General features: G+C 38.9%; 1 non-coding gene across 1 annotated transcript; it reads right to left on the bottom strand.

Annotated features, from left to right (window-relative positions):
• Window positions 1-4583: 4583 nt before the first annotated feature.
• LOC121207508 (small nucleolar RNA R71) lies at window positions 4584-4690 on the bottom strand. Its single transcript, XR_005902597.1, has one exon. It is a non-coding gene; the product is annotated as a small nucleolar RNA R71 (small nucleolar RNA).
• Window positions 4691-9970: the final 5280 nt, after the last annotated feature.

Genomic DNA, 9970 nt, shown 5'->3' with positions numbered 1-9970 from the left:
CAAGTTTTGCAACTTATTCGATTTAGTCCCTACTTTCAATTTAAGCACTTTAGGCATAGAATTTCATCACGACCCTTTCACACAATCATGCAATCATATCATAAACATCAAAATCATTGTAAAATACTTATTTCTATCTCAGATTTGTGGTCACCAAACCACTATTCCGATTAAGCCCTAATTCAAGATATTACATGTTCGAATTTGAAACTCCACTAAAAATTGTGAAAATTGAATTAAAGACTGAATTAAATCTAGAATTAAATCTTAATAAGTCTAGTTTCACATAAAGGAAACAGTGTAAGCAAAGGAATTCTGTATCATGAGATATTTGAATTCTTGTGAGACAGAGTTGGAGTGATTCCAGACTCCCCTGTCTCAACTTTTGAAAATCATTAGAAACTATAAAAAAAGCAATTATAAGTTAAAATTCATGTGAATGAAATCCTTAATGAGTCTACTTTCAGGAGAAAGAGACGGGAACATTATCCGAGTCTTGTACTAGGAGATAAATAAATTTTAGTGAAGAAAGGTTGAAGCTGTCAAATAGCGAAACAGGGGAGAGTTTAAATAATAAACTGTACTTATTGGCTAGACCAAAAATTCTGAAAATTTTATGATAAGAAGATATATGAGTCTAATTTCAGGAAAAATTAACGGATAGTAATTTGGATTTCCGTAGCTCTAGTTATAAATAATTTATAGTTTATGACTCGAGTAGACAGCTTGACCAGAATATGAATAAAAACATAATTATAGTTGTTTTACCTAAGGAAACATGTTATTATAATGCTTATTATTTTCATATGAACTTACTAAGCGTAAAGCTTACTCCCTTTTCCATTTCTTTTAGTTTTGACAAGTCAGCTCAGGGTGGAGATCGTCGGAGGCAGCATCACACTATCGAGCCTTTACCCTTGGAGTATTGACATGTGTATGTTAAACGTGTTCAAGTGAGTGGCATGTATAGGGACTTAGTTTTTCTATGATCGATGTAATTGTGATTAGCCCAATGTATTGGCTTATAATGAATTGTTGTATATAGCCATGAGATGTGGCTTATAATGATTTTGGCTTGTAAGCCTATTCATCCATGATATGTGTAAATGTCTTGTGATGTTGGTATGTGATTATGCTTGTTCACTATGTATAAGAAGTATATGGCATATGTACATGGTGAATGCCTTAGGACAATTTGAAGTGGTCATGGCTATGGAATAAATGTGTGATATAGTAATAAGTTGTTAGTGCCCTGAACATGGATGTTTAATTTTGTAAGTTAGTAAACATAGTATAATGGTATAAGGAGTAGAAAGGGGTGACTTAAGGCTTGGAAAATAGCCTATTAGGGTCCACATGGTTGGACACGCGGGCGTGTGTCTAGGCCATGTGTGACACACGGTTCCCTCCCATGGGTGTGTGCTATAGCTGTGTGTCCCTTGCATTTAAAATTTTGAGTTAGTATAGGACACGGGTAGTCACATGGGCATGTCCCATAGCCGTGTCCCAAAGTCAGTATTGAACACCGACAGGCAGCATAGCCATGCTTAAAAGTCAGTGTTACCCACAGGTTAAAGGCATCGGCGTGCCCCAAGCCACACGGGCGTGTGAGTCCAAACAGCCCACCTACACGGGCGTGTGGCACTCCAAAGCTAGAAATTTATTAAGTTGCCCAAAGTTTACCGAATGTTTTCAGTTTTGTACCGAACTGTCTTAATGTAGGTTATAGGCCTCAATGACCTGCATAAAGGATGATAGCATATGTTCTAAAAGTTTTAATTTTGGGCGAAATTTGGTGACCTGGTTTTATATGTTTATCAATGTTTAAGTCTGGTAATGCCTCGAGCCCTGTCCCGGTGTTGGATAAGGGTGAGGGGTGTTACAAATAATGTGGTGTTGTAGCATGTTTTTAATATTTTGATATGACGTGATAAATATTTTCTTGCTATTATAAGTTATATACTTATTGGTTGTTATGAAAGAATAAATGATATTATGGCCGTTACATACGACATCACGAGCAATTACGACAAAGTATGCCTTGTGCAAGTGAGGAAAATCTCGTTTGAACCTTAGGAATAGTCTAGGATACAAGTGACGTGTCACTAGGAATTTAGAAATCAGAACTCGTTGAGTTGGTCCGAGTTCATTATGGATGCAATACATGTAATTGGGTTCTGGGCAATGGTTTTGTGTGTCCTACTAGTGGCTAGGTAATCCTTGAGTTGGTCGAATACTTAATAGCTTGTGTGAGCAGCCCGTGTAGCTACACCTTGATCGATAGATTTTAGGAGCAAGCCTGCGAGTAGCTCCATTACGAGCGTTACATGTTATGAGGTAGCTTAGGCTACGTATGTATATGTGGCACCTATGTACAAGTTTTCCGCGTATCTAATAGTATTCCGAGTGTTCAACGGGTATTGCAATGGATATGATGAAAGTCCCGAGGAGGGCATGTGAAAGAGGTATTGATAAATGCCAAATTATACATAGTTTTACCCCAAATACTTAGCATATTTATGGATGTTTACTACTAGATTTGTAGATTTTGGTGCTCTTAATCCGGTTATTTCATGTTTTGTACTCAGGAGAGCACCAAGATTCAAAAGGAGCCAAAAACAAGCTAAAAAGGGACAAAACAGACCAAATCGAGAAGATCACACGGCCTAAGCCTTGCCACAAAAGTTGCTTACATGCCCGTGTCCTTCGAGGGTGTCGACCAAGGCTCCCACGATTCACACAGCCTGGCCATTGAGCCACACGGCCATGTGCAATTTAACGGATCGAACACGGCCGTGGCACACGGGCATGTCCCTTTTTCAAAGAGTTGTGTTTTACACAGAAAAGGGTACTTAGGGAGGAAAAAAGCCAATCCAAAGCCTATATAAACACCCTAATTATGATCTAGTAAGGGGGCTCTTCCAGAACTTTTCTGGAATACAGAACCACACGCCAGGAATTACTTGAAGGAAGCCAGACGATCAATCCAAAAAGCTGGAGCTACTGCAAGACTGAATATCTCTCTCAGAATTCCTTCAGGGGCTTTAGAGTTTTCTTTATGTTTTGTTATTTTCATACTTTTGAGATGTACTCTTATCTTATTATGAACTAAACCCCTTAGATACCTAAGGAGGTTGAAACCTATGATGGATCTTGTTATTATTATTTGAACTGTATGATAAACACTTGATTTTTTCTTAATTATGTGTTCTTAATGCTTGAGTTAATATTCTGGGTATTAATTCATGTTTTGATGTGCTTATGCAGAGGAGCAAAAGTCCCTGTCTAAGAGTAGATTTGGCATAATTAAGCGGAGTTGATCGAACGCCTAGAAATAGGGTTAGAGATTTTGTCGGATTAGGGTGAAACCTAATATGGGAGTCCATAGAGTGATTTACTGCTTCCCTAGGGGTTTTAATTAAGAAAGAAATTTTGATTAATTCAACTAAGCGTTAGATGTTATCAGTCTCGAAAGGGATAATAACATAGGTTAGGGAGTCTCACGGATCAAGTCAAGTGAATAAATCGTCTGGGTCAGAGTCAGATAACAAGTGTTATCTAGGTGGATTCCTCTTTGGGTGTCGTCTTTATCAAATTAATTTTCTTCAAGTCTTTTCCAACTTTTCTCTTTACTTTAGTTTAATTAGTTAATTAGTTTAATAAACGACCCCTCTCTATTTCTAGGTTAGATAATAAAAAGATATTTATTACTAGTACTTTTGGTTCGCTTGGGTACGATAGCCCGGTCTTGCCATTACTATACTATTGTTTGGTAGGTGCGCTTGCCTTTTCGTCGTGATAATAGTTAGTCTAGGTTTGATCTTCATTATAAATATTTATTACTTGTTACGAATCACGCGATCAAGTTTTTGGCGTGCCGGGGAACTGAAATATTAGGAACGCTAAATTTTTATTACTTTAGCCATTTATTTTTCTTGCAATTTAATTTAATTTTATTATTATTATTTATTAATTTACTATTTCTTTCTCTTGGCAGGTTTTTATAGTTTATGACTAGAAGAAACTCGTCGGGACCATTACTTTTTGACGAAGAAGTCGATCGTACAGTTCGTAGAAATCAAAGAGAGATAAGGCCTAGCTTACGGTACACGGAGAATGAGCAAGAAGACGATACTCAACCCCCAACCGAAGAGATGGCTGAAATCCAAGGCAATCAGCTATCTCCTGCAATTGCGGCTAATCAAAATCCTGCTCCACGTACTATGTATGATTATGCTAAACCTTCTTTAACAGGAACTGAGTCTAGCATAGTTAGACCTGTTGTAGCTGCAAATACTTTTGAACTAAAACCTAACACTATTCACATGATACAGTAATTCGTTCAGTTTGATGGTTTGAAGGATGAAGATCCCAACACTCACTTAGTGAACTTTCTGGAATTTTGCGATACATTTAAAATCAATGGCGTTTCTGATGATGCCATACGTCTTCGGTTGTTTCCCTTTTCACTGAGAAACAAAGCTAAACAATGGTTGAACTCGTTACCACGAGGGTCTATCAATACTTGGGAACAAATGACCGAGAAATGTTTACTAAAATATTTTTCGCCGGCTAAAATGACTAAATTACGTAATGATATCACTTCTTTTGTGCAGATGGATTTAGAAACACTTTACGATGCATAGGAGAGATACAAGGACTTACTAAAAAGGTGCCCTCACCATGGGTTACCGCTTTGGATTCAAGTACTAACATTCCACAATGGTCTGAGTCCCTCGACTCGGCAAATGGTTGACGCAGCTGCTGGCGGAACCATCAACAATAAAACATCGGAAGATGCCTATGAATTTGTAAAGGAGATGTCACTGAATAACTATCATGGCAAGTTATGAGGATAAAGCCAACGAAAATAGCCGGCTTTTATAACACCGATTCAGTCACCATGCTCTCTAATCAGGTAGAACTTCTCAATAAAAAGATTGACGGTTTACTTGGTTCTACACAGGTACATCCAGTAATGAGGTGTGACTCAAGTGGCAGAGGTGTGCAAACAGAATACCAATCCTTCAATCCTACAAATGAAGAAGAACAAGTCAACTATATGGTAACAATAACTTCCGATCTCAAAATAATCCATACAGTAATACTTATAACCCATACAGTAACCCATACAAGAGAAGAAACCAAACCTTGAAGAAATGCTTTTTAAATTCATCTTGGTGTCAGAAACCCGATTCCAAAATACCAAGACAGCACTAAAGAATCAACAAGCATCGATCTAAGGGCTCGAAACTCAGATAGGCCAGCTATCCAAACTAATCTCCGAACGACCACAAGGTAGCTTACCCAGTAATACTGAACCTAATCCGAGGGAACAGCTCAAGGCAATTAGTACTCAAGATAAGGAAGGATTCATTACAACTAAGCCAGAATTAAAGCAGAACAACGCGATGAAAAAGGGTCGAGAAGAGGTAAACGATGATGATCCTAAACAAGTAAGTACAAATTATGAACCTCGTGTGCCATATCCTAAAGCGATGAAGAAAGATAGAACAGAAGAACAATTTGGTAAGTTTATCAAACTCTTAAAAAAATTACATATTAACTTACCATTTATTGAAGTTCTTTCACAGATGCCCAACTCAGCAAAATTCTTAAAAGAACTTCTGACCAATAAAAGAAAATTAGACGCTACATCGCATGTGGAACTCAATGCAGTTTGCTCATCTATTTTAAAGAATACGCTACCTAACAAATTGAAAGATCTAGGGAGTTTTACAATTCCTTGCTTAATTGGTAGTTTGTCTGTGAATAATGCTTTAGCTGATCTAGGGGCAAGTATAAATGTTATGCCATATAAAATGTTTAAACGACTAGGTCTCGGTAAACCCAAATAGACTAAGATGAGCATACAATTGGCTGACAAAATTGTTAGATTTCCTAAGGGTATTATTGAAGATGTTCTCGTTAAAATTGATAAATTTATTTACCTAGTAGACTTTGTCTCCTAGATATGGATGAGGATAACGAGGTACCTTTAATTTTAGGACGACACTTTTTAGCAACTGCCAGAACCATTATTAATGTAGGCACAGGAGAGCTAACACTTGGTGCAGGTGACGAGGCAGTAACACTCTAAGCACGCGACTCAGTCAAAACCTCTAAAACTCAAGATAATGCTATAAAACCTATCAGTGATAAAACTAATATTTAATCATCCTTGTAGGAACCTCCTCGAACCAAGACAATGGAGACAGTGCACTATTATCATGTAGAGAACAAAGACACCCATGAGGAACGAAGGCTTCGAATAGAGGAGCTAGATGAATGGCAAACACACAAACTGAGAACACATGATAAACCGAAACTACACCAAAATAAGCCCGATATCTCTCCTAATCAACTTAAGGTTGGCGATAAAGTCTTACTAGATGCCACAGATCCCCACACTGTCACTACCACACCAAATGAGGAAATCCCTCTTACGATACTCAATATTTTTCCATTCAGTACGGTGGAGGTGAGTCATCCCAAGTTCGGCACTTTTAAGGTAAACAACACCCGATTAAAACCTTATTTTAAGATTGATAGCAGGAATGAGTTGTATGAACTCCTCAAACGACCATGATCATTCAACGGAGAGGTAAGTCGAGCTTAGACTATAAATAAGCGCTTATCGGGAGGCAACCCGTGCACTAACATATTTTGATTTCTTATTTCTAACACTTTAAATAATTCAATTTATCTTTGAATTGCAAAGTTTTTTAGAACACACGGCCTGTAACACCCCAAACCCGGCCTAGACGGTATGGCTAGATCTGACGTGTCACATGGACTTATGACTTCATATGCATTCATTGGTTTAAGTGATTAGAGTGGTCTTTGTAAAAAAAGCGGTTGAATGAAAAGTCGGTTTATCATTCTTTAGGCTATCCATTTGTTGTACTTGTTGAGTTTTGAAAACGTTCATTAATTTTGAAAACCCGCGCAGCCTAACACTAGCAGTTTCGACATAGTACAAATATAATCAGTAAATAAAAATCATAGCGGAAGAAGAAACTTAGATAGCGGCCTTATTACAACTTAAAACCCAAAATTAAATCAGAATATAAAAATAATAAAAATAAACTAACTTAGAAAAAAACCAACTTTGCAGATGATGTGGTCACTCTGAATCCTTCACAGCTCCAAGCCCACTATGGTTGGGGATTTCCTGCATAGATGAAAATAAAGGGTGAGTTTGGTAAACTCAGTGTGTAACATAACCCAACCATAGCCCAAAATAGATCAAGCCTCAGAGTCAGACTTATCTAGGCCTTGGCCCAGTACAGAAATCAGAATGGAACCCATAAGCCCATAGCAGATAAAGAAAAAATATATCATGAATGCAGAAATCCCAACCCAGACCCATCAGTAACACCCCCGTACCAGCCTTACACCATGTGGGGAGACTACTCGACCCACCCAACCGCTACACACCACAAAAATTACAGCGAGGCTGCCAGATATTGTGACGAAGTCACTAGATACAGATATTGTGGCTAGGCCACTAGAACAGATGTATATATGTGACGAAGCCACCATATTGCAGCGAGGTTGCCAGATATTGTGACGAAGTCACCAGAACAAATATATGTGGCGAGGCCACCAGATTGCAGCGAGGCTGCCAGAACGCTTCCTCCATCAATATAACCCATAACCCATGCAACAGATATAAATTTCATGGCATACATTACGCAGAATCAGAATATCATGCATCTCAGATAAAATTAACCTTAAGGGTATACTGGTCATTTTTACCTAAGGATATAATGGTAATTTTCCCTACTTAGGGGTATTTTAGTCATTTCAATAATTTTTAGAGTTTTTATGCATATCAAAGTTACTATTAATCCATTTGTCGTTACAGAAGTCCATTTTAACTCAGTTACCAGTTTTGCCCTTCTAGGCCCAAAAACCCCTAATGGGCCTTACGATGTCTAATAGTGATTTAAGCCCATTAATCCAAGTTTTACGGTTAAATTACAGATTTCAACAGTTTTGATTACTGTAGTTTGCCAAAACGTCTTTAATGATTATTTTTACCCAAATGGGCTCGGAAGCTCATTGGGCCTCTACTCGGCCCATGAGGCCCAACTTACCAAAACGCACGAAATTGCACACTTTGCAATTCCATCATCAACAAACCCAAATCCAACCATCGGAGAGTAATCGATTACTCACAGATCCTCACAGTGCCGACCTTTCGGTCACTCTTCGGTCATTACGGCCTTAACCATTCTAGCCTATAGTAAGGGTATAATACACACCTGTTTGTTGAAGCGTTGACAAAACTCCTCGCACGAAAAGCCTACAAACGATTACCACCATATCAGGTTACGAGTCAATATTAATCTTGTGAAAAGAACCCTTACCATATTCGGCCAACACCTACCTAGGCCCTAAGCATCCAAAGTTCTTACCTTTCTGCCAAATATAGACTAGTCTTGATGCCCAACTATGCTAGCCTTTAAGATCCTTAGTTGCACAACCCCTTGATCACACTAACACACAAAACAAGAGAAAGAGGCCAATAGGCCCTTAGTCCAAATTGATAGCCACCCCTAAGGGGTTCAGCTAAAACCCTTAATATAAGTACTAACGAAAGTTGCTTAAATACTTACCCACGTGATATTCTACCCACGAAGAGTCCTAGATAGCGGGACAATCCTGATCTACAACAACTCCTTCCATGAACCCAAAGCAAGATAGGTTTGATCTCAGATTCGGCCTTGAACACCACTAGGTATGAAGGTTTCGGTTTTGAAGAAAAGAATGAGGTGTTTGGCCACAAAAAGATATTCGGCTAACTGTGTTTCTAAGAGATTGACAAAGAAAAGGAGAAATAGAAAAGGTATAAGCAAGGTAGGTTCGGCTAAGAAGAAATCGACAATGTGTAATCAAGGTTTCGGCCAACAAGAGGAATTGGTTCAAAAGGTTTTGGTCAAGAGAAGAATCGGCAATGATGAGCTTGCTTTCGGCTTTTATGACTATCTAAATGATAAGAAAATGAAGCGGGAGAGATATGGATGGCAGTAGAAGAAGATAGAAGGAAAGAAAAGAAGAGAAGAAAAGTAGGCAATCGGTTTGACAAAGGAAAACGACACAGGGAGGTGCTTCGAGAGACCTATATTCGGCTTCTAGCAAAAGAACGAGTAAAGAGAATGAACCTTAAGGCACCCTACCCTATTTTGGCTCACCAAAAGAAAAACAAAACGAAATCCTGAAGGAAAAATCAAAGAGAATTCGGCACAACTATCCCCTATTGCTGAAACTATACATACCTCAACTCCCTAGCCGATTGCCCAATTAGAACCCCTTGGCCGGACAACTCTTGCTCCTCAAGAGTCCACCATTCGGCCAACTCTATCCTCCTTGATCAGCTCCTCCTTTTTCTCCCCTTATCCCTCCTCAACTTACTCCTTTGACTCATTCAAACTCTACCTGATAGAATTTATTTGAAGTCCACCACTTACCTTCCTGCTCATAAAAATAAAACACCTTAATTACTTACCTGTGACTTGAACCCTGGACCTCCAAACCCTCCTAGGCTCCACTTTTATAACTCCTTATTGGCGTCACATTGCCACTCCACCACAAGGCTTTCTTGTGTCATATTTCACACACAATTTCTTACGACACCTTCTATCTAAATCCCCCTATCTCCTAAGTCCAAAATCCAAAATTTTACCCGGGTTTGACCAACCCTTGGGCCTTCCATAGGCCTATTACCACACCCCTAACATGAATTACACACCCAAATACCAGAACTCAAAAATTTATCAACCTAACAGCAACCTAAGAAAGACCCATAAATTTAGGGCGTTATAAGGCCAGGCACATGGGCATGCCTAAAGCCGTGGCAAACCAGGGGAAGAGACACAGCCGTGTGGAAGCAGGACATGATGTCCCCAAAACATGGGGTGCGATAAAGCCCCACGACCGTGCAACATGGCCATGGGTGAACTTT

This window comes from Gossypium hirsutum, chromosome A09 (genome assembly GCF_007990345.1).
Source record: "Gossypium hirsutum isolate 1008001.06 chromosome A09, Gossypium_hirsutum_v2.1, whole genome shotgun sequence".
In the NCBI taxonomy this organism is placed as follows: Eukaryota; Viridiplantae; Streptophyta; class Magnoliopsida; order Malvales; family Malvaceae; genus Gossypium; species Gossypium hirsutum.
Note: the sequence above shows the minus strand (reverse complement) of the source record. Positions and strands in the feature narration are given on the sequence as shown.